General features: G+C 42.4%; 1 non-coding gene across 1 annotated transcript; it reads right to left on the bottom strand.

Annotated features, from left to right (window-relative positions):
* Positions 1-14235: 14235 nt before the first annotated feature.
* On the bottom strand, positions 14236-14343 carry LOC130952964 (small nucleolar RNA R71). The gene has a single exon (XR_009075138.1). It is a non-coding gene; the product is annotated as a small nucleolar RNA R71 (small nucleolar RNA).
* Positions 14344-25569: the final 11226 nt, after the last annotated feature.

The following is a 25569-nucleotide window of genomic DNA, read 5'->3' as shown; positions in this document are numbered from 1 at the left end:
TGCTAGTGGGAATGATGGAGCGTTGAATGAACTCCAACCATCCTCTAGCCACAGGCTTGAGGTCCAGTCTTCTTAGTTGAATTGGCTTGCCTTTGGAGTCTCTCTTCCATTGAGCTCCTTCCACACATATGTCCATTAGGACTTGGTCCAACCTTTGATTAAAATTGACCCTTCTAGTGTAGGGGCGTACATCTCCTTGCATCATGGGCAAGTGGAACGCCAACCTCACATTCTCCGGACTAAAATCTAAGTATTTCCCCCGAACCATTGTGAGATAATTCTTTGGACTCGGGTTCATACTTTGATCATGGTTCCTAGTGATCCATGCATTGGCATAGAACTCTTGAACCATTAAGATTCCGACTTGTTGCATGGGGTTGGTTAAGACTTCCCAACCTCTTCTTCGGATCTCATGTCGGATCTCCGGATACTCATTTTTCTTGAGCTTGAAAGGTACCTCAGGGATCACCTTCTTCTTTGCCACAACATCATAGAAGTGGTCTTGATGGCTTTTGGAGATGAATCTTTCCATCTTCCATGACTCAGAGGTGGAAGCTTTTGTCTTCCCTTTTCCTTTTCTAGAGGATTCTCCGGCCTTAGGTACCATTGATGGTAATGGAAAAACAAAAAGCTTATGCTTTTACCACACCAAACTTAAAATATTGCTCGCCCTTGAGCAAGAGAAGAAAGAAGAGAAGAAGAAGAAGAAGAAAAAATGGTGGAGAGGGAGAGATGGTGTTTCGGCCAAGGTATGGAAAAGGGGGTTGTGTTGTGTGAAAACGAAGTAGAATGGAGAGGTTTATATAGAAAAAGGAGAGAGGGGAGGTTCGGCCATTTTAGGGTGGGTTTGGGTGGGAAAGTGTTTTTGAATTTTGAAGGTAGGTGGGGGTTTATGGGGAAGAGTGGATGGATGTGAGTGGTGAAGGGGTGATGGGGAAGAGAGATTGAGGTGATTGGTGAAGGGTTTTGGGAAAGAGTGTTTAAGGATTAGGAGGTAAGGTGGGAATATGTTAAGTGGGGATCCTGTGGGGTCCACAGATCCTGAGGTGATTCTGTGGGGTCCACAGATCCTGAGGTGTCAAGGAATTACATCCCTGCACCAAATAGGCAAGCAAAAATGCCTTTGCATACCATTCTGGCATTTAAACGCCGAGGTGATGCACGTTCTGGGCGTTCAACGCCCATGTGAAGCATGTTCTGGGCGTTCAACGCCCATGTGAAGCATGTTTCTGGCGTTGAACGCTAGTTCCATGCTTGTTACTGGCGTTCAGCGCCAGCTTTTCCCAAGGCACATTCCTAGCGTTCAAACGCCAGAATGTTGCTTGTTTCTGGCGTTCAGCACCAGATTCATGCTCTGTTCTGGCGTTAAACGCCAGCCAGATGCTCCTTACTGGCGTTGAACGCCAGTTTGCCCTTCCTCCAGGGTGTGATTTTTCTTCTGCTGTTTTTGATTCTGTTTTTAATTTTTATATTTTTTTTCGTGACTCCACATGATCATGTACCTAATAAAACACAAAATAACAATAAAATAAAAATTAGATAAATAAAATTGGGTTGCCTCCCAACAAGCACTCTTTTAATGTCAATAGCTTGACAGTGGGCTCTCATGGAGCCACAAGGTGATCAGGTCAATGTTGTATAGTCCCAACACCAAACTTAGAGTTTGGATATGGGGTCTTAACACCAAACTTAGTGTTTGGTTGTGGCCTCCCAACACCAAACTTAGAGTTTGACTGTGGGGGCTCTTCTTGACTCTGAACTGAGAGAAGCTCTTCATGCTTACTCTCTTTTGTCACAGAGGGATGGCCATGTGCCTTAAACACAAGGTAGTCCCCATTCAATTGAAGGACTAATTCACCTCTGTTGACATCTATCACAGCTCCTGCTGTGGCTAGGAAAGGTCTTCCAAGGATGATGCATTCATCCTCTTCCTTCCTAGTGTCTAAGATTATGAAATCAGCAGGGATGTAAAGGCCTTCAACCTTTACTAACACGTCCTCTACTATTCCATAAGCTTGTCTCAATGACTTGTCTGCCAATTGTAATGAGAACAAGGCAGGTTGTACCTCAATGATCCCCAGCTTCTCCATTACAGAGAGTGGCATAAGATTTATCCCTGACCCCAGATCACATAGAGCTTTTTCAAAGGTCATGGTGCCTATGGTACAAGGTATTAAGAACTTGCCAGGAACTTGTCTCTTTTGAGGTAAAATTTGCTGAATCCAGGTATCTAGTTCATTAATGAGCAAGGGAGGTTCACTTTCCCAAGTCTCATTACCAAACAACTTGGCATTCAGCTTCATGATAGCTCCTAAATATTGAGCAACTTGCTCTTTAGTAACATCTTCATCCTCTTCAGAGGAAGAATAGTCTTCAGGGCTCATGATAAACCCCATTTTGAGGGTTTATCTTGTGTTGATTTCAGGGGTTTTATCAATGATTCCACACACTTTCTATATGAAAATACAAGATTTTGTGTTCCTTTCCTAGTTTTGCCCCATGGATGAAAACATGCTTATTTTTCACTAAAATAGATACATTTCTAATCTTCTCTTGATGCCATTCGATGCCGTGACCTGTGTGTTAAGTGGTTTCAGAATATAGGGCAGGGATGGACCGGAAGAGAGAAGGAGGACGGGTGCAAAGGAAGGGAGCATGAGAATTGAGCCTTGGAAATCTCAGCATGGGCGCGTGCGCGCACTTGACGCGTCCGCGTGGATAGAGCAACTAGAAGTCGAAGTCAAGAGCCAAGCCACGAGCCGGCTTGCGTAGCGGCTAAGCCATGATCTTCAGTGGCGCGCACGCGTACATCACGCCTCCGCGCACATTACAAGATGCTTCGGTGGCGCGCACGCGTACCTTGCGCGTGCGCGCCGATGTTCGAAATGTGATTTTTTTAAGAGCCACGTGACTTAGGCGTGGAGGTAGTTGGGAATCCCATTTTGGGGAAATGCCTTGGCGGGAAAAGCTTAAGAAGACCAAAGGAACAAGGGTTAAGGACTTTTAGTTCATTTTCTAGATTTTAGATATTTTTGAGGGATAGTTAGTTACACTCTTGGAGAAGGAGAGAGAGATTCCAAGCTCTCACTAGGGTTCATCTTCATCCAATTTCTGAATTTTCAATCACTCTTTGGTGAGATCCATTGCAATTCTCAATTCACTTTGTTCATGTCATAGATCTTCTTCTCCAATCTCAAGTAGTATTTGTAATTGCTCAATTCTCATAGATCTAGAATTCAACTTTGTAGTTTTGGATTTTAGCAATTCCTTGAGAATTTGATTTTCATTGTTGTTCCTTGATAATTGTTGTTAGTTCCTTGTGTTGCAATACTTTTAATTCTATTTTTCTTCTCATTTTTACTATGACTTTCATTCTTGCTCATCAAATGTTTGATGAAATGTCAACACTAGTTATGGAGTAGATATTTCTTACTTGGCATAGGGTTTGGGCCATTAGAAGAAGTTGAATAGTTATGTCAACTGTTGATTTGGAATTAGGGATTGCTAATTGACTTGGAGTGCACTAAAGCTAGATTCCCATGAGGTGAAGCTAGGACTTGTGACTCAAGTTGATTATTCTCATTTAACTTTCCTCTATACCTAGGGGTTGACTAAATGAAGCAAGGCCTAATTGTTGTCATCATTGAAGGAACTATAAGGATAGAATTTCTAATGCCAACCCTAAGCCAAGTCTTTTAATGATTGATTGTTTGTTTCCTATTACTTTGCTAAAACCTTCAAAGAATCCTAACAAGGCTTTCTAATCAATAAGATGCACACTTTGGCAATTCCAAGGGAGGACGACTCGGGAGACTAGTACTCTCCGTTATAGATTGTAGGATTGTTTGGTACGAAATTTAAGTGTCGATTAGACTATACTCACGATCATATTCATCATTGAATTCTAAATCGGCATGCTAAATTTCGTTTATCAAAATGGCGCTGTTGCCGGGGAATTTGCTTAGTGTGCCATGTTATTGTTTGGAAATAAGTGTGTATATATGTACATAGTTGCATTTCATTGTAAATTGTTCAAGTGACTAACCCCTCATCGTTACCATGAATCTCATTTTCCCTTCATTGAATGACACGTTCACAACCGAATCCGAGCTTAGTCCCCTTTGATCCGGAAATAGAACGGACTTTGTTTCATATTAGACAAGCTCGGAGGCGGCTAAAGTTTGGGAAAGGTGAAGAGGTTTTCACCACCTCAACCACCTTACTAAAAGTGAACATTGAACCGTCACTCAAGGAAGGCATTAGTCATACTTCCATCAATATCACTAACAACTCTTCTTTTGTTTTAGGTACTAACGCCATGGATGCTCTGAGGAGAGTTACCATCAAGGAAGCGGGTGCACCGGATTATGTCCTTCAACCCCTTCATGTAACTCACCCCAACTTAAATGCAAACTTTGAATTGAAGACCGCTTTGATCAACCTCCTACCCAAGTTTCACGGGCTTCCCGCAAAAGACCCTATTCGACATCTCAAGGACTTTCATCGTATATGCTCAACTACTAGACGGGAAGGATCCGATGAAATTGCTATATGGTTGTTTGCTTTCCCTTTCTCTCTTGAGGACAAGGCTAAAGAATGGTTCTACACTCTATCTAGTGAAGTCACCTCAGATTGGGACTTACTTAGAAGAGGATTCTTGGATAAATTCTTGCCTCCGGAGAAGATGGATAGGCTAAGGAAGGAAATGTCTTGTATTGTGCAAGGTGAGACGGAACCACTATACGAGTATTGGGAACGGTTTCGCAAGCTACTAGACACATGCCCTAATCACATGATTGACACTCAAGTATTGCTTGGATACATATGTCAAGGGATACGAGAGCAAGATAGAACTCTCTTGGACACTTCTAGCAATGGTTCTTTGTCCAAATATAAAACAGCGGAGGAGGCATGGCAACTTATCATTGACTTAGCCGAATCCAATCAACATATGAGACGAAGAGTCAACCGCCCAAGAACCGTGAATGAGGTATCAACTAGTAGTGAAACCACCACTCTAACTCAATCCTTGAGCGAGATGACATCCATCTTGAGGTAACTCCAATTGAACCAACAACAACCACAATAACCTCAATCATACCAACAACACTCTCCACCACCTCAACAACACAACCAAAAATTGGTTCCTCAAAAAGTGTGTGGCATTTGTTCTTGCTACTCCCACTACACGGATGAGTGCCCGAACCTTCAAGAAGATAACACCTTGGCGGCTACCCATAATTTCTATGACCGCCCTAATCAAGGGTACTACCAAGGCAGTAATCCTAACCAAGGGCACCCTTATCAAGGAGGAAGCTACAATCAAGGGAATGGATACCATAATCAAAATTGGAGAGACAATCATCAACAAGGGAATAGGGACAACAACAACAATGGAGGAGGTCAAAGATGGAGCAACAACTCACAAAATTTCTCACAAAACCGACCATACAACTCACAAAATCAACCATACAACCAACAAAACCCACAAAGAAACTACCAAACATACCAACCACCACATCAAAGACCACCACCCAACCAACCACAAACTTCTCAACTCACATATGCAACCACCCCCTCCAACCAAGACGAAACACTCCGGACCATTATCCAAGGCCAAAAGGAACTACAAAACACACTTGCTTTCGGTCTCACCGGCCTCACCTCTACACTACAAGCTCTTCTTGCACGCATGGATACACCATCAAATCCCACTCCTCAACCCCCAATCTAAAGCGTCATTCCCTCTCAACCTCAACCAAATCCTAAGGGGGGCATCAATGCCATCACCCTTAGATCTGGAACACAACTAAAAGAGAAGGAAGCAAAGGACTCAAATCCCATCATAACCGCCCAAGAGGAGAAGAGAATAGATATAGAAGAGGTAGTGGAAGAGGAGACACCACAAGTCATAGTTGAGGATGAAGCCCAACCAACAAAGGAGACCCCCAAGGCCAAGAGAACCTTGGAAGAAGAAATTGCTCAACCACTCCCATTTCCAACACTTGCAAAGAAAGCTAGAAAGCGCATAGAACTCGACCCCAAAATGGTAGAAATGTTCAAGAAAGTTGAGGTAACCATCCCCCTCTTTGATGCTATCCATCAAGTTCCTAGATATGCAAAATTCCTTAAAGATCTATGCATGAACAAGGATAAAATTCTTGAATTGGAAACCATCCCATTGGGGAGTTCTATTTCTGCTTTAATGGGAGCATTGCCCGAGAAGTGTGATGATCCGGGCCCTTGTATGGTCACTTGCACCGTTAATGGAGTTTAATTTATAGATTGTATGTGTGACCTCGGAGCATGTGTTAGCATCATGCCGCTCTCTGTCTACCGGGTATTGAAGTTGCCACCACTAAAAAGGTCGACGGCAAGATTTGTCCTAGCGGATAAAAGCATAATAACCGTGACGGGTGTTGCGGAAGACGTATTGGTGAATATCAAAGGGTTGGTGTTTCCGATTGACTTCTATGTCCTTGAAATGCCATCAAGCGAGACCGAGAGAGCATCATCTATCCTACTTGGAAGACCATTTTTGAGAACTTCTAGATTTAAGCTAGATGCCTACTCGGGGACCTACTCATTTGAAATAGATGGGAGAATTGTAAGTTTTAGCCTAGAAGAAGTAATGAAGCATCCACCGGAGAATCACTCTCTATTTCGGTGTGACCCAATTGACAACATGGTTGCCGAAGTGCACCTTGCAAAGTTAGATGAGAAGTACATGGTTGAAGAAGCAAATGAAGGTCCAAGCAAACTAAACACCACACACCATACAAACCATCCGGAAACTCAAACTTCAAAGAATGATAAAAAGATGGAATTGAAGCCACTACCACCCCACTTAAGGTACTCATATCTTGATGAAGCCCAAAAGCTCCCCGTGATAATTGCAAAAGAGTTAACCCCTCAACAAGAAGAAAAATTGCTAGATGTATTGAGGAAAAACAAAAGGGCAATTGGGTGGAGTTTGGCGGATTTAGTGGGAATAAGCCCCCAAGTATGCGAGCACCGCATATTTCTTGAAGAAGGAGCAAGACCGGTCTGACAACCTCAAAGGAGACTTAATCCAACCATTCTTGAGGTAGTGAAAAAAGAAGTCACTAAGCTACTTGAAGCGGACATCATCTATCCTATCTCGGATAGCGAGTGGGTAAGCCCGGTCCAAGTAGTGCCAAAGAAGTCCGGGGTGACAACAATCAAAAACGAAAGTGGTGAACTTATAGCAACAAGAGTGCAAAATTCTTGGAGAGTATGCATAGACTACCGAAGGTTGAATGCGGCTACAAGAAAAGATCACTTCCCACTACCATTCATTGATCAAATGCTTGATCGATTAGCCGGTAAATCATATTATTGCTTTCTTGATGGTTACTCCGGTTACTTCCAAATTCACATTGCTCTAGAGAACCAAGAAAAAACCACATTTACTTGCCCCTTTGGAACGTATGCTTACAAGCGTATGCCATTTGGCCTATGTAATGCACCGGCAACGTTCCAAAGATGCATGATGAGCTTATTTGCGGACTTTCTAGAGCAATGTATGGAAGTTTTCATGGACGACTTTAGTGTGTACGGTGATTCATTTGAGCATTGCTTAGGTAACCTTGAAAAAGTCTTAGAGAGATGCACCAAAACAAACCTTGTCTTAAATTTTGAAAAATGTCATTTCATGGTCAAACAAGGCATTATTTTGGGACACATAGTCTCAAAAGAAGGTATCTTTCTAGATCCGGCAAAAATAAATGTCATATCTAGTTTACCTTACCCCTCCTCCGAGAGGGAAGTCCGCTCTTTTCTTGGACATGCAGGATTCTACCGGAGATTCATCAAAGACTTTAGCAAGGTGGCCTTACCTCTCTCTCGACTACTACTAAAGGACACTGAATTTGAGCTGAGCAAGGAATGTATGGAAGCATATGACAAACTTAAAGTAGCATTGACACAAGCTCCTATTGTGCGAGGACCAAATTGGACTCAACCATTTGAAATCATGTGTGATGCTTCGAATTATGCGATAGGAGCCGCGTTAGCACAACGCGAGGGTATGATTCCCTATGTCATAGCTTATGCTTCCAAAACACTAGACGGAGCCCAATCCAACTACACTACTACCGAAAAGGAACTCCTAGCTATTGTTTTTGCTTTGGACAAGTTTCGAGCCTATCTTCTTGGTTACAAGGTTGTAGTGTACTCGGATCACGCGGCACTAAAGTATTTGTTGGCTAAAAGGGAATCAAAACCGAGATTAATTCGTTGGGTGCTTTTGTTAAAAGAATTTGACTTGGAGATCAAGGATAGGAGTGGTTCCCAAAACCTAGTGGCGGACCATCTAAGTCGCCTCGAACACACAAAAGGCGACACCACTCCTATCAATGACTCCTTTCCTTTAGATGCTTTGCACGCAATCTCAGAAGTAGTTCCTTGGTATGCCCCAATAGCAAACTACTTGGTTTCACGCACTTTCCCTCCCAATCTCAACAAACACCAAAAGAATAAGCTGAAAAGCGAATCCAAATACTATGTTTGGGACGATCCCTATTTGTGGAGGTGTGGAGCGGACCAAATAGTGCGACGGTGCATACCTCAAACCGAATTCCAAGCAATCTTGGACGCTTGCCATGCTTCCGAAGGAGGTGGCCACTACGGCCCCCAAAGAACGGCAAGAAAGGTCCTTGATTGCGGATTTTGGTGGCCAACCCTTCTCAAAGATTCTTCTCTCCATTGCAAATCTTGTTCCCAATGCATTCGGTTTGGAAATATTTCTAAGAAGGACGAAATCTCCCAACAAAATATGCTTTTTTGTGAAATCTTTGATGTATGGGGAATCGAATGGGCTGGCTTCTCTACATCTTGTTAGCCGTCGATTATGTGTCAAAATGGGTGGAGGCAATCCCCACCCGAACGGATGACGCTCATGTTGTTTATTCTTTTGTGAGGAATAATATCATTTGTCGCTTTGGCTCCCCAAGAGCAATCATAAGTGACCAAGGATCCCACTTTTGCAACAAAAAAATGGACGGCCTCATGAGAAAGTATGGCATCATACACAAAGTCGCCACGGCTTACCACCCTCAAACAAATGGCCAAGCCGAAGTTTCTAACCGGGAAATCAAACATGTATTGGAAAGGATTGTGAAGCCGAATCGGAAGGATTGGAGCACTAAACTCTCCGATGCACTTTGGGCTTATTGAACGGCTTACAAGACACCCATTGGCATGAGCTCCTTTAGGCTTGTATATGGTAAAGCATGCCATTTACCGGTAGAAATCGAACACAAAGCTTATTGGGCCATAAAGGAATGTAATATGAGCTTGGGTGGAGCCGGAGTAGAGAGAAAGCTTCAATTAGCGGAATTGGAATGCTTAAGATTAGAAGCTTATGACAACTCTAGACTTTACAAGGAAAAGATGAAAGCCATCCATGACAAGAACATTAGGAAAAGGGAATTCCGACCCGGTGAACTAGTCCTTCTTTACAACTCAAGGTTGAGATTACTACCCGGAAAGCTTAGATCAAGGTGGGATGGACCCTACCAAGTGGAGAAAGTAGAACCTTATGGGGTCTACCACTTGCACCACCCATCGAGTCCGGACATTTTCAAGGTAAATGGGCACCGTCTCAAATTGTATCATGGTGAGCAAAGAAAGAACTCCAAGGAATTTGAAGTGTTCCTCTTGAGGGATGCACCTCTTGAACAAAAACTTTGAGCTATAGAAAGTCCAACTTAAGGACGGTAAACAAAAGTGCTAGGTGGGAGACACCCCACCATGGTAAGATCTTCCTTTGTACATAGCCATTGTATCATTCTTTGATTGACACTTGCTTAACACTTGACTTCATGTTTGTTAGCTAGATTTCAATTCTAATTCTGCTTCATTTGTTGAGTCCATTGGTAGTTTATCAAGTTAAAACGCCCTTCAATAGTGCTTAAGTGGCTGTTTGGGGGGTTGGAATGCTGTAAGTAGTGCAAAAACATGCAAACTTTTGAAAAGGCACCCTTCTGCGCGTGCGCGCACCTGGCGCGTGCGCGCCCTTGAGGCATTTGACGACCACCCACGCAGACGCGCACCGTGCGCGGACGCGTGGGTTGTGAAAAACACCCCTCCATACATTTTCCCGAGAGTTACGCCCACACCATGCCAGCACCATGCCTGAGGCATAGGCCACTCACGCGTGCGCGCACATGGTGCGTACGCGTGCTTGGGCGAAATATGCAGATCGACGCGCTAGCGTACTGATGAGCGGATGATTTGTATACTTTTTGGCATTGTTTTTAGTATGTTTTTGATATGATCTAGTTAGTTTTTAGTATATTTTTATTAGTTTTTAGTTAAAATTCACTTTTCTGGACTTTACTATGAGTTTGTGTGTTTTTCTGTGATTTCAGGTATTTTCTGGCTGAAATTGAGGGACCGGAGCAAAAATCTGATCCAGAGACTCAAAAGGACTGCAGATGCTGTTGGATTCTGACCTCCCTGCACTCGAAGTGGATTTTCTGGAGCTACAGAAGCCCAATTGGCGCGCTCTCAACGGCGTTGGAAAGTAGACATCCTGGGCTTTCCAGCAATATATGATAGTCCATACTTTGCCCAAGATTTGATGGCCCAAACCGGCGTTCAAAGTCACCTCAAGAAATTCCAGCGTTAAACGCCGGAACTGGCACCTAATTGGGAGTTAAACGCCCAAACTGGCACTAAAGCTGGCGTTTAACTCCAAGGAGAGTCTCTACACGAAATTTCTTCATTGCTCAGCCCAAGCACACACCAAGTGGGCCCGGAAGTGGATTTTTATGTCATTTACTCATCTATGTACTAGTTTTCTATAAGTAGGACCTTTTACTATTGTATTAGGACATCTTGGTAGCTATCTTTGAGTTTTATGCTATCTTAGATCACTTTGGGGAGGCTGGCCTCACGGCCATGCCTAGACCTTATGCTTATGTATTTTCAACGGTGGAGTTTCTACACACCATAGATTAAGGTGTGGAGCTCTGCTGTACCTCGAGTATTAATGCAATTACTATAGTTCTTCCATTCAATTCCGCTTGTTCTTTACCAAGATATCACTTGTTCTTCAACTTGATGAAGGTGATGATTGACACTCATCATCATTCTCACCTATGAACAAGGTGACTGACAACCACTCTTGTTCTACAAGCATTGAGGCTTAGTGAATATCTCTTGGATTCCTGATTGCACGATGCATGGTTGATCGCCTGACAACCGAGTGCTCGCCTGACAAACGAGCCAGCCATTCCGTGAGATCAGAGTCTTCGTGGTATAGGCAAGAACTGATGGCAGCATTCAAGAGAATCCGGAAGGTCTAACCTTGTCTGTGGTATTCTGAGTAGGATTCAATGATTGAATGACTGTGACGTGCTTCAAACCTGTAACCTACTGGGCGTTAGTGACAGACGCAAAAGAGTTATTCTATTCCGGTAGGGGAGGGAACCAAACCGGTGATTGGCAGCACTGTGACAGAGTGTGTGCATTAGCTTTCACTGCGCGGATGGGAGGTAGCTGCTGACAACAGTGAAACCTTACACGAGCTTGCCATGGAAAGGAGTAAGAAAGGATTGGATGAAGGCATTAGGAAAGCAGAGAGACGGAAGGGAAGGCATCTTCATACACTTGTCTGAAGCTCTTACACCAATGATATACATAAGTATCTCTATCCTTATCTTTTATGTTATTTTCGTTCATCACCATATACATCTGAGTTTGCCTGACTAAGATTTACAAGATGACCATAGCTTGCTTCAATACTAACAATCTCCGTGGATCGACCCTTACTCACGTAAGGTTTATTACTTGGACGACCCAGTGCACTTGCTGGTTAGTTGTGCGAAGTTGTGTAATGCCATGGTATTGAGCCACCAAGTTCTTGGAGCCATTACCGGGGATTATTTGAGTTGTGAAAAAGTATTGTTCACAATTTCGCGCACCAAGTTTTTGGCGCCGTTGCCGGGGATTGTTCAAGTTTTGAGCAAGCTTTTGGTAACATCAGTGCCAAGATCCGGCGACAACATCAAGTTTTTGGTGTTATTGCCCGGGATTGTTTAGGCTGGACAACTGACGGTTCATCTTGTTGCTTAGATTAGGTATTATTTTTTTCGAAATTCTTGAAGATGAATTATAGAGTTTCATAATGATTTGTTGAAATCTGGCTGGCTGAGAAGCCATGTCTAATCTCATTGGACCGAGGTTTCAACTTATCACCACAAGAACTTGTTGATTTCTTATCAATCTTGCTTTTGGAGCAGTGATTTGCTAAGGCTTGGCTGGCCTCTGGCCATGTCTAGTGTTTTGGACTGAAGCTTTCTTTGAAAGCTTGGCTGGCTGTGAAGCCATGTCTAATTCCTAGACCGGAGTCTTAGACTAGCATTGCACTGATTCCTTGAATTCTCATTAAGGATTTTGATACCTTTTCCTACTTAATTTTCGAAAAACACAAAAAAATTTACAAAATCATAAAAACCAAAAATATTTGATGTTTCATGCTTAAGTCTAGTGTCTCATCTTAAGTTTGGTGTCAATTGCATGCATTCATTCATGTGTCTTAAGGATCCTCAAGTAATTCTTGATGATTTTTGTGTTCTAATCTTTGAATTCTATTGACTTGAAGCATTTTGTGTGTCTCATATGCATTCTCATATTGTTAAGTGTCAGTAGTATACAAACTGCTAAGTTTGGTGTCTTGCATGCATTGTTAATTGATTCCTTTTGCATTTTGATTATTAAAAATCCAAAAATATTTTTAATTTGTGTCTTTTCAAGTCAATGATACAAAGAATTGAAGATTCAGAACATACTGCAGAGGAATTACACAGAAAAAGCTGAGCATTCAAAAATGCCCAGTGAAGAAGGCAGACTGGCGTTTAAACGCCAGCCAGGGCACCTGGTTGGGCGTTTAACGCCCAAAAAGGTAGCATTTTGGGCGTTAAACGCCAGAATGTATACCATTCTGGGCGTTTAACGCCAGGATGGTGCTAGGGGGAAGATTTTGTTTTCAAATCAATTTTTTTTAGTTTTTCAAAATCAAATCTTTTTCAAATCAAATCTTTTCAATCAAATGTTTTCTAAATTAATTTCTTTCCTTTTTCAAAGATACTTACTAACAATTAATGATTTGATTGAACATTTTTTGCCTTTTCTGTTGAGGAAGGTTTTATGTTTGAATCATATCTTTTCTTGTTAGGCAAGTCATTAATTTTTAAAATCATATCTTTTCAAATTGTTTTCAAATCATATCTTTTTAAAATTGTTTTCAAATCATATCTTCTCAATCACATCTTTTTAAAACCATAACTTTTCAATTAAATCTTTTTAACCACATCTTTTTCAAAATAGTTTTCAATCAAATCTTTTTAATTTCTAATTTCAAAATCTTTTTCAAAAATCACTTGATTTCTTTTTCACTTTTAATTTTCGAAAATTATCAATCAAATTTTCAAAATGTTTTCAAAATCTTTCAAATGAATTTTCGAAAATTCTCTTCCCTCCTTCCCACATCCTTCTATTTATGGATTACCACTCCTTCTGAATGCACAATTCGAACCTTATCTAACTAAAGTTCGAATTCTTCTTCTCCCTCTTCTTTCTATTTCTCTTTTCCTCTGACATTTCAAGGAATCTCTATACTGTGACATAGAGGATTCCACATTTTCTTTTTCTCTTCTCTTTCATATGAGCAGGAGCAGAGACAAAGGCATTCTTGTTGAAGCTGACCCTGAACCTGAGAGAACCTTGAAGCGAAAGCTAAGAGAAGCCAAGGCACAACTCTCTTTAGAGGACCTGACCGAATTCTTCAAGGAAGAAGAACAAATGGCAGCCGAAAATAACAACAATGCCAACAATGCAAGGAAGGTGCTTGGTGACTTTACTGCACCTACTCCTGATTTCTATGGGAGAAGCATCTCTATCCCTGCCATTGGAGCAAACAACTTTGAGCTTAAGCCTCAATTAGTTTCTCTAATGCAACAGAATTGCAAGTTTCATGGACTTCCAATGGAAGATCCTCATCAGTTTTTAGCTGAGTTCTTGCAAATCTGTGACACAGTCAAGACTAATGGGGTTAACCCTGAGGTCTATAGACTGATGCTATTCCCTTTTGCTGTAAGAGACAGAGCTAGAATATGGTTGGATTCTCAACCTAAAGAAAGCCTGGACTCTTGGGAAAAGCTAGTCAATGCCTTCTTGGCAAAGTTCTTTCCACCACAAAGATGGAGTAAGCTTAGAGTGGAAGTCCAAACCTTCAGACAGAAGGATGGAGAATCCCTCTATGAAGCTTGGGAAAGATACAAACAATTAATCAGAAGATGTCCTTCAGACATGCTTTCTGAATGGAGCATCATAGGTATTTTCTATGATGGTCTCTCTGAACTATCCAAGATGTCTTTGGATAGCTCTGCTGGAGGATCTCTTCATCTGAAGAAGACGCCTACTGAGGCTCAAGAACTGATTGAAATGGTTGCAAATAACCAATTCATGTACACTTCTGAAAGGAATCCTGTGAACAATGGGACTAGTCAGAAGAAAGGAGTTCTTGAAATTGACACTCTGAATGCCATTTTGGCTCAGAATAAAATATTGACTCAACAAGTCAATCTGATTTCTCAAAGTCTGTCTGGAATGCAAAATGCACCAAACAGTACTAAGGATGCTTCATCTGAGGAAGAAGCTTATGATCCTGAGAACCCTTCAATGGAAGAGGTAAATTACCTGGGAGAACCCTATGGTAACACCTATAATTCTTCATGGAGAAATCACCCAAATCTCTCATGGAAGAATCAAGAGAGACCTCAACAAGGTTTCAATAATAATGGTGGAAGAAACAGGTTTAACAATGGTAAACCTTTTCCATCATCTTCTCAGCAACAGACAGAGAGCTCTAAGCAGAATACCTCTGACTTAGCAACCATGGTCTCTGATCTAATCAAAACCACTCAAAGTTTCATGACTGAAACTAGATCCTCCATTAGGAATTTGGAAGGACAAGTGGGTCAGCTGAGCAAGAAAATTACTGAACTTCCCCCAAGCACTCTCCCAAGTAACACTGAAGAAAATCCAAAAGGAGAGTGCAAAGCCATAAATATGGCCGAATTCTGGGAGGAAGAAGAGGCAGTGAACGCCACTGAGGAAGGCCTCACTGGACGTCCACTGGCCTCCAATGAGTTCCCCAATGAGGAACCTTGGGAATCTGAGGCTCAAACTGAGACCATAAAGATTCCCTTGGACTTACTACTGCCTTTCATGAGCTCTGATGAGTATTCTTCCTCTGAAGAGGATGAGTATGTCACTGAAGAGCAAGTTGCTAAATACCTTGGAGCAATCATGAAGCTAAATGACAGGTTATTTGGAAATGAGACTTGGGAGGATGAACCTCCCTTGCTCACCAAAGAACTGGATGACTTGTCTAGGCAGAAATTACCTCAAAAGAGGCAGGATCCTGGGAAGTCTTCTATACCTTGTACCATAGGCACCATGACCTTCAAGAAGGCCTTGTGTGACTTGGGGTCAAGTGTAAACCTCATGCCCTTCTCTGTAATGGAGAAATTAGGGATCATTGAGGTGCAAGCTGCAAAAATCTCATTAGAGATGGCAGACAATTCAAGAAAACAAGCTCATGGACTTGTAGAGAATGTCTTGGTGAAGATTGAGGACCATTACATCCCTACTGACTTCATAGTCCTAGAGACTGGGAAGTGCATGGATGAATCAATCATCCTTGGCAGACCCTTCCTAGCCACAGCAAAGGCTGTGATTGATGTTGATAGAGGAGAGTTGATCATTCAAGTGAATGAAGAATCCTTGGTGTTTAAGGCCCAAGGATATCCCTCTGTCATCATGGAAAAGAAGCATGAAGAGCTTCTCTCAAAACAGAGCCAAACAGAGCCCCCACAGTCAGACTCTAAGTTTGGTGTTGGGAGGCCACAATCAAACTCTAAGTTTGGTGTTGGGAAGTTCCAACACGGTTCTGAGCATCTCTGAGGCTCCATGAGAGTCCTCTGTCAAGCTAATGACAGTAAAGAAGCGCTTGTTGGGAGGCAACCCAATGTTTTATAATTAATTATTTTCTTTTGTTATTTTATCTTTTTTGTAGGTTGATGATCATAAGAAGTCACAAAAACAAAAAAAAAAAGCAAAAACAAAATGAAAAACAGGAAGAAAAACAGCACACCCTGGAGGAAGATGCTGCTGGCGTTCAAACGCCAGTCAGCCTAGCAGTTGGGCGTTTAACGCCCAGTCTGGCACCCTTCTGGGCGTTTAACGCCAGAAAGGGGCACCAGACTGGCGTTAAACGCCAGTAAAGGGCAAAAACCTGGCGTTAAACGCCAGGAATGGGCACCAGCCCGGCGTTTAACGCCAGAAAAGGCTCAAAACGTGGATTTTGATGCCATTTGGTGCAAGGATGCCTTTTCCTTAACACTACAGGATCTGTGGACCCCACAGGACCCTACCATCACTCTCTCTCTTCTTCCCCCATTCACCAATCACCTCAACACCTCTTCCCCAAAAACCCCTCAACTATCAAATCCCATCTTTCTCTTCACCACTCACATCCATCCTTCATAAAACCCCACCAACCTCACCCTTCAAATTCAAACCACTTTCCCTCCCAAACCCACCCTCAAATGGCCGAACCCTCATCACCCTCTTTCCTATATAAACCCCTCTTTACCCCTTCATTTTCCCACTACCTAAACACCACCATCTCCCTCTTCCTCATTTCTTCTACTTCTACTCTCTTCTTTCTTCTTTTGCTCGAGGACGAGCAAATATTTTAAGTTTGGTGTGGTGAAAGCGTTGCTTTTTCGTTTTTCCATAACCATTTATGGCATCCAAGGCCGGAGAAACCTCTAGAAAGAGGAAAGGGAAGGCAAAGGCTTCCACCTCCGAGTCATGGGAGATGGATAGATTCCTCTCAAGGGTGCATCAAGTCCACTTCTATGAAGTTGTGGCCTTGAAGAAGGTGATCCCCGAAGTCCCCTTTTCACTTAAAAAGGGTGAATATCCGGAGATCCGCCATGAGATCCCTGAGATTCCTCAAGGGATGAATTTTCCTCCACAAGACTATTGGGGGCAACTAAACACCTCCCTAGGAGAGTTGAGTTCCAATATGGGACAACTAAGGGTGGAGCACCAAGAACACTCCATTCTCCTCCATGAAATTAGAGAAGAACAAAGAATCATGAGAGAGGAGCAACAAAGGCAAGGAAGAGACATTGAGGAGCTCAAGCACTCCATAGGACCTTCAAAAGCAAGGAAGAGCCGCCATCACTGAGGTGGACCCGTTCCTTGATTTCCTTGTTCTTTATTCCTTTGTTTTTCGAATTTTAGTGTTTTATGTTATCCATGCTTGTGTCTTATGATCATTAGTGTCTTAGTGTCTATGCCTTAAAGTTATGAATGTCCTATGAATCCATCACCTTTCTTGAATAAAAATGTGCTTAATTGAAAAAGGAAGAATTGCATGAATTTTGAATTTTATAATAGTTTAATTATTTTGATGTGGTGGCAATATTTTTGTTCTCTGAATGTATGCTTAAACAGTGCATATGTATCTTGAATTTGTGGTTCATGAATGTTGGCTCTTGAAAGAATGATGAAAAAGGAGACATGTTATTGAGGATCTGAAAAATCAATAAAATGATTCTTGAAGCAAGAAAAAGCATTGCTATTCAAAAAAAAAAAAAACCGAAAAAAAAAGAGAAAAAAAAAGAAAACGAAAAAAAAATAAATAATAATAAGAGTTGTGATCCAAGGCAAATAAGAGTGTGCTTAAGAACCCTGGACACCTCTAATTGGGGACTTTAGCAAAGCTAAGTCACAATCTGAAAAGGTTCACCCAATTATGTGTCTGTGGCATGTATGTATCCGGTGGTAATACTGGAAAGACAGAGTGCTTTGGGCCACAGCCAAGACTCAATAAATAGCTATGTTCAAGAATCATCATACTTTACTAGGAGGATCATTAACACTATCTGGATTCTAAGTTCCTAAAGAAGCCAACCATTCTGAATTTCAAAGGATAGATTGAGATGCCAAAACTGTTCAGAAGCAAAAAGTTAAAAGCCCCGCTCATCTAATTAATGCTAATCTTCACAGATGTTTTTGGAATTCATTGCATATTCTCTTCCTTTTATCTTATTTGATTTTCAATTTCTTGGGGACAAGCAACAATTTAAGTTTGGTGTTGTGATGAGCGGATGATTTGTATACTTTTTGGCATTGTTTTTAGTATGTTTTTGATATGATCTAGTTAGTTTTTAGTATATTTTTATTAGTTTTTAGTTAAAATTCACTTTTCTGGACTTTACTATGAGTTTGTGTGTTTTTCTGTGATTTCAGGTATTTTCTGGCTGAAATTGAGGGACCGGAGCAAAAATCTGATCCAGAGACTCAAAAGGACTGCAGATGCTGTTGGATTCTGACCTCCCTGCACTCGAAGTGGATTTTCTGGAGCTACAGAAGCCCAATTGGCGCGCTCTCAACGGCGTTGGAAAGTAGACATCCTGGGCTTTCCAGCAATATATGATAGTCCATACTTTGCCCAAGATTTGATGGCCCAAACCGGCGTTCAAAGTCACCTCAAGAAATTCCAGCGTTAAACGCCGGAACTGGCACCTAATTGGGAGTTAAACGCCCAAACTGGCACTAAAGCTGGCGTTTAACTCCAAGGAGAGTCTCTACACGAAATTTCTTCATTGCTCAGCCCAAGCACACACCAAGTGGGCCCGGAAGTGGATTTTTATGTCATTTACTCATCTATGTACTAGTTTTCTATAAGTAGGACCTTTTACTATTGTATTAGGACATCTTGGTAGCTATCTTTGAGTTTTATGCTATCTTAGATCACTTTGGGGAGGCTGGCCTCACGGCCATGCCTAGACCTTATGCTTATGTATTTTCAACGGTGGAGTTTCTACACACCATAGATTAAGGTGTGGAGCTCTGCTGTACCTCGAGTATTAATGCAATTACTATAGTTCTTCCATTCAATTCCGCTTGTTCTTTTACCAAGATATCACTTGTTCTTCAACTTGATGAAGGTGATGATTGACACTCATCATCATTCTCACCTATGAACAAGGTGACTGACAACCACTCTTGTTCTACAAGCATTTGAGGCTTAGTGAATATCTCTTGGATTTCTGATTGCACGATGCATGGTTGATCGCCTGACAACCGAGTGCTCGCCTGACAAACGAGCCAGCCATTCCGTGAGATCAGAGTCTTCGTGGTATAGGCAAGAACTGATGGCAGCATTCAAGAGAATCCGGAAGGTCTAACCTTGTCTGTGGTATTCTGAGTAGGATTCAATGATTGAATGACTGTGACGTGCTTCAAACCTGTAACCTACTGGGCGTTAGTGACAGACGCAAAAGAGTTATTCTATTCCGGTAGGGGAGGGAACCAAACCGGTGATTGGCAGCACTGTGACAGAGTGTGTGCATTAGCTTTCACTGCGCGGATGGGAGGTAGCTGCTGACAACAGTGAAACCTTACACGAGCTTGCCATGGAAAGGAGTAAGAAAGGATTGGATGAAGGCATTAGGAAAGCAGAGAGACGGAAGGGAAGGCATCTTCATACACTTGTCTGAAGCTCTTACACCAATGATATACATAAGTATCTCTATCCTTATCTTTTATGTTATTTTCGTTCATCACCATATACATCTGAGTTTGCCTGACTAAGATTTACAAGATGACCATAGCTTGCTTCAATACTAACAATCTCCGTGGGATCGACCCTTACTCACGTAAGGTTTATTACTTGGACGACCCAGTGCACTTGCTGGTTAGTTGTGCGAAGTTGTGTAATGCCATGGTATTGAGCCACCAAGTTCTTGGAGCCATTACCGGGGATTATTTGAGTTGTGAAAAAGTATTGTTCACAATTTCGCGCACCACGTACCGTGCGCATCCGCGTCGATCATCCTTTTGCACTCCTGGTACATATTCCAGAGAGTTAGGCCACTCTCGGGCCCGCACTAAGCCACCGGCCCAGCACCTCTGCCGCGTGCGCGCACCTGGCGCGCACGCGTCCATACGCTAGCAACACGAGGTGCGCGCGCGCCTAGGCCGTGCACGCGTCTCTCGTTCTGCACTCTCCCATAGGCCACTCCACAGAGAGTTAGGCCCACCCCAGGCCCATCTCATACCTGGGGCATAACCACGTTGACGCGTGCGCGCACGCGTCAACAGCCCTGCAGCCAACTTCTGGTACCTCGTCCAGAGAGTTGTGCCACCTCTATGCCACCCCTGTGCTGCCAGCCCAAGTGCATGGGCGCGTGCGCGCAACGTACGCGCGCGCGCCCCCACTCCACCTCGCTCCCTTGCGCGAGCGCGCACCGTGCGCGCACGCGTGGGTGATCGACGCCAACTTAAGAGGGAGCATACTCGCCCCCTTCATTCTTCTTCTCCTTTCCCTCTTCTTCTCATCCTCTCCACTACCCATCCACCTACTACCATCTCTTCTTCCAGTCAACCACCTCCTACCACCTACCTCCGGTGGCCCCACATTACCCCTCCACTCTCCATCACTCCACTCTACAACTTCTTCTTCCATACCCTCTTCCATCTCTCAAGGTACTTTACTAAGCTACCCTCTTACTCCACCTATCTCTTTGATTCTTAATCATTTAGTTTCATTTTCTTTTAGGTAGCCTCTTTCCTTTTCTCCTCCCTCTTTCTAGCTACTTCTTTAGGGTGTTTTTGTTTTTGTTTTTTCAATTTAACTCTTCATAGGCATTTGGGTCTTAACTTCTCTTGCATTGGTAGATGAGATGTGTTGCTTAATTTTCTTACAACCACTGTGCACTTAGTCATTAATAATGGATTGTGGAATGTTACATTGCTTTCACCTTCATCTAATCACATACTACAAGAAGGATGCACGCCAAGTGTTCGACGAAAGGCATACTTGAGTTTTGAGCTCATTTTGACTAAATTGCCTCTCAACTAATCACTTTTGCGTGCATCCCCACATTCTCCAATCCATTCACTCACCTTTTCTTAACTTGCTTCCCACTTTTTGGTCTTTAAGGGTGTATGCTTCTCATGCTTCTTACTTGCATGCTTAATCTACCCTTGCACCACATGCAAATGATTTGCCTTGCTCTTCACATGTTATCTTAGTACATGTTGCAGCTGTCATGTAATAATGATACCCATATTCTATGGCATAACTTTTCATTGCATAATCGCATTTAATTACGCTTCTTTGGGTTTGATGTTATCCCCTTTCTTTGCTATCACAGGATGGTCATCAAAAAGAACAAAGGGAAAGCCCCGAAGAAGCCAGCTTCCAATAAAGCGCGCCAAGAACTAACGGCCAAGCCACTCTTAAAGAAGGCTAAGGGCCCCGTTGATGTTCTAGAGAAGGACAACCCTCCAAAGGATTCAAATAAGTTCCCTAACCGCTACTGCGAACTTGTTTACTCAAGAATGATTGAAAGGAATTATCACCTGGAGCCCCTTCTAGTCCTACCGGCTCACCTCACTCCGATTGTGATGCCACACATTGACCGGAGGCAATGGAGGTTCCTCTTGAGGCAACCAAAGGAGGCCAATCTCTCATGGGTGGTGGAATTCTACTCCAACTACCACTCACCCCTTCTCACATCAATATTTGTGCGCCGAAAGCAAGTGTCAGTCACAGTGGAAACCATCCGAGAAGTCCTTGGGATTGGGCCGTTGACGGATGGATATGATGCCTACCAAGAAGTCTTGGCTACATGCGATGACCGTGCGTTCGATTGGAGCGCGATCCTCTGCGTAATTGCTTTACCCGACGCATATTGGATTCGGGGGACCATAAAACAAAGACCAAAGGGTTTAGATGTCCGCCACCTCACTCAAGAAGCCACGGCATGGGCCCAAATTCTAGCTCACTACGTGCTCCCAAGCACCCATGGGTCATCCATTACCGCCGAGCTTGCCTTATTGATATGGTGCATCTTAACCGAGAAACCGGTCGACATTTCGCATGCCATTCGCCAATCCATGGGGCGCATTCATGCCAAGGGAAATCTACCGTTCCCCGCTCTGGTGACCGAATTAGTTGCAAAGGCCGGCGTCAACCGAGAGGCTAAGGATAGGAGAACCTCAATTCCGGTCGAAGGCGATGTTATTCCGACCAAGAGGTGCCTCAAGCCTCCGGAATTCACCAAGGACATTGGACTACCCACACCAACTCGCAACACTACCACATCATCTACACCACAAAAATCAGCCACCCAACGCCTTGAAGACCTTCACAAGAAGTTGGACCGTTATGAGCGGCGTAACCAACGCCGATATGCTCATGTGAAGAGACTTCTAAGCGTAGTCACCCCACCTATGGAGGAACCAGATATCTCCACATCCACCGCAACTTCAAGCGGAGATAGCGATGACATTGGAGATGAGGGACACTCGGGACTCGACCACCCATTGTGCCTAACCTATAGCACGGAGGACCGTGCTAAGTTTTAAGTGTGGGGAGGTCAGCCGACCGATCTCCGTAGGTAACATCCGAATAAATTCTTGTTCCTTGAACTCCTTTATAATTAGGATAGGTTGCATGATTAGGTCTTAGTTGACACCATTCGCATGATAAGTTTACTTGGTTGGAACAATGAAACTCTTTCTTAGGAAACCAATACTTTGGGGCAACCGTGGCATTGCCAATTTTAAATACTTTGATGCCAAATTTGCATGAAGAATTATATTTTGGAACACGGATTTTGAGTTAAGAACACAAGCTAGTGAGTTTTGAGCCTAATTGCGTGGTTACATCTTATAACCACTTATTTTTCCTTCTTGTGTGCATTATTCTCTTTCTATGATTGTAACCCTTGATTTATTTGATTCTTTGTGTCCATTATTCTGTGTATTCATGCATTTATATGATTGAGGCCATCATTTCATTAGCTCACTTACCCAAATGGCCTTACCTTTTATCTTCCTTTGTCAGCCAAATTTGAGCCTACGATTAACCCACTTTGTTCTTAATTTAGCACATTACAAGCCGTAAAGCGAAAAACAATAAATGTCCTTAATTTGGATCTTTGATTAGTTTAGGCAAGTGTGTGTGAGTATCATTCAAGTGTGAGAACCTTGGGACATTGGGTGAATAAAAGGGTAGTTTTGTATTTTTATTAAAATTATTGGAAATTGGGTACATGCTCATATATTGATCAATTGTAAAACCTTATGCATTGATGCTCTTGTATATAGGAAGAAAGAAAAAAAAACAAAAGAAAAAGAAAAAAAAAGAGAGAAAAACAATATGGAAAAGAAAAGAAAAAAATATAGAAAAAAGAAAGAGAAAAAAAAAAGAAGAAAAAGAAAGAAATAGAAAAAGGGGGCAAAACGCCCCAAAGTAATGCTCAAATAAAAGTCAATGCATATGTGTTGAGAAATGAAAAGGGAATGCATGAGTATGTGGAAAGGTGAAGAATGGGTAGTTAGGTTAGAACTTAATCGTATAGGATGTCATAGGTTAGGTGGGAAGTCTAAGCCTATCAAAGATTCAAATTTCAAGCTCACTTGACCAAATATACATCCTACCTTAACCCTAGCCCCATTACAACCTAAAGAAAAGACCTCATGATAATTGTATGCATGCATTGAATAATTGTTGATTGTTAGAAGAAAAGCAAATCTTGGGAAGCATGATTAGGGGAGAATTGAGTGAATCAACCCCAAACACCTAGCGACTAGAGTGCAAACACTTCCGGTGAGGGTTCGATGCTCAATTCCTTGATTCCCGGCTCTCACGAGCATTCCTCATGCAAGGTTGCATATATTGCATTTGATGCTTAAAAATTGGCAAGTCCTATACATTGACCACCATCGTGTCCCATGTGCTCGCATATATCATAGGAAGGTTGATTTGTTCCTAACCAAGTAGATAAAAGCACTAGTCATAGTTGCATTCATATAAGTAGGTTGCACTTCATGAGTCTTATACTTTTGTGATCCCTCGGTCTTTTGTGTTTCTTTTGCATTTCTCTAAGCATGAGGACATGCTGGAATTTAAGTGTGGGGAGGTTGATAAACCCCATTTTGAGGGTTTATCTTGTGTTGATTTCAGGGGTTTTATCAATGATTCCACACACTTTCTATATGAAAAAACAAGATTTTGTGTTCCTTTCCTAGTTTTGCCCCATGGATGAAAACATGCTTATTTTGCACTAAAATAGATACATTTCTAATCTTCTCTTGATGCCATTCGATGCCGTGACCTGTGTGTTAAGTGGTTTCAGAATATAGGGCAGGGATGGACCGGAAGAGAGAAGGAGGACGGGTGCAAAGGAAGGGAGCATGAGAATTGAGCCTTGGAAATCTCAGCATGGGCGCGTGCGCGCACTTGACGCGTCCGCGTGGATAGAGCAACTAGAAGTCGAAGTCAAGAGCCAAGCCACGAGCCGGCTTGCGTAGCGGCTAAGCCATGATCTTCAGTGGCGCGCACGCGTACATCACGCCTCCGCGCACATTACAAGATGCTTCGGTGGCGCGCACGCATACCTTGCGCGTGCGCGCCGATGTTCGAAATGTGATTTTTTTAAGAGCCACGTGACTTAGGCGTGGAGGTAGTTGGGAATCCCATTTTGGGGAAATGCCTTGGCGGGAAAAGCTTAAGAAGACCAAAGGAACAAGGGTTAAGGACTTTTAGTTCATTTTCTAGATTTTAGATATTTTTGAGGGATAGTTAGTTACACTCTTGGAGAAGGAGAGAGAGATTCCAAGCTCTTACTAGGGTTCATCTTCATCCAATTTCTGAATTTTCAATCACTCTTTGGTGAGATCCATTGCAATTCTCAATTCACTTTGTTCATGTCATAGATCTTCTTCTCCAATCTCAAGTAGTATTTGTAATTGCTCAATTCTCATAGATCTAGAATTCAACTTTGTAGTTTTGGATTTTAGCAATTCCTTGAGAATTTGATTTTCATTGTTGTTCCTTGATAATTGTTGTTAGTTCCTTGTGTTGCAATACTTTTAATTCTATTTTTCTTCTCATTTTTACTATGACTTTCATTCTTGCTCATCAAATGTTTGATGAAATGTCAACACTAGTTATGGAGTAGATATTTCTTACTTGGCATAGGGTTTGGGCCATTAGAAGAAGTTGAATAGTTGTGTCAACTGTTGATTTGGAATTAGGGATTGCTAATTGACTTGGAGTGCACTAAAGCTAGATTCCCATGAGGTGAAGCTAGGACTTGTGACTCAAGTTGATTATTCTCATTTAACTTTCCTCTATACCTAGGGGTTGACTAAATGAAGCAAGGCCTAATTGTTGTCATCATTGAAGGAACTATAAGGATAGAATTTCTAATGCCAACCCTAAGCCAAGTCTTTTAATGATTGATTGTTTGTTTCCTATTACTTTGCTAAAACCTTCAAAGAATCCTAACAAGGCTTTCTAATCAATAAGATGCACACTTTGGCAATTCCAAGGGAGGACGACTCGGGAGACTAGTACTCTCGGTTATAGATTGTAGGATTGTTTGGTACGAAATTTAAGTGTCGATTAGACTATACTCACGATCATATTCATCATTGAATTCT

Source organism: Arachis stenosperma, chromosome 9 (assembly GCF_014773155.1).
Source record: "Arachis stenosperma cultivar V10309 chromosome 9, arast.V10309.gnm1.PFL2, whole genome shotgun sequence".
NCBI lineage: Eukaryota > Viridiplantae > Streptophyta > Magnoliopsida > Fabales > Fabaceae > Arachis > Arachis stenosperma.
The sequence above is the reverse complement of the archived record's forward strand: the minus strand, read 5'-3'. Positions and strand labels throughout refer to the sequence as shown.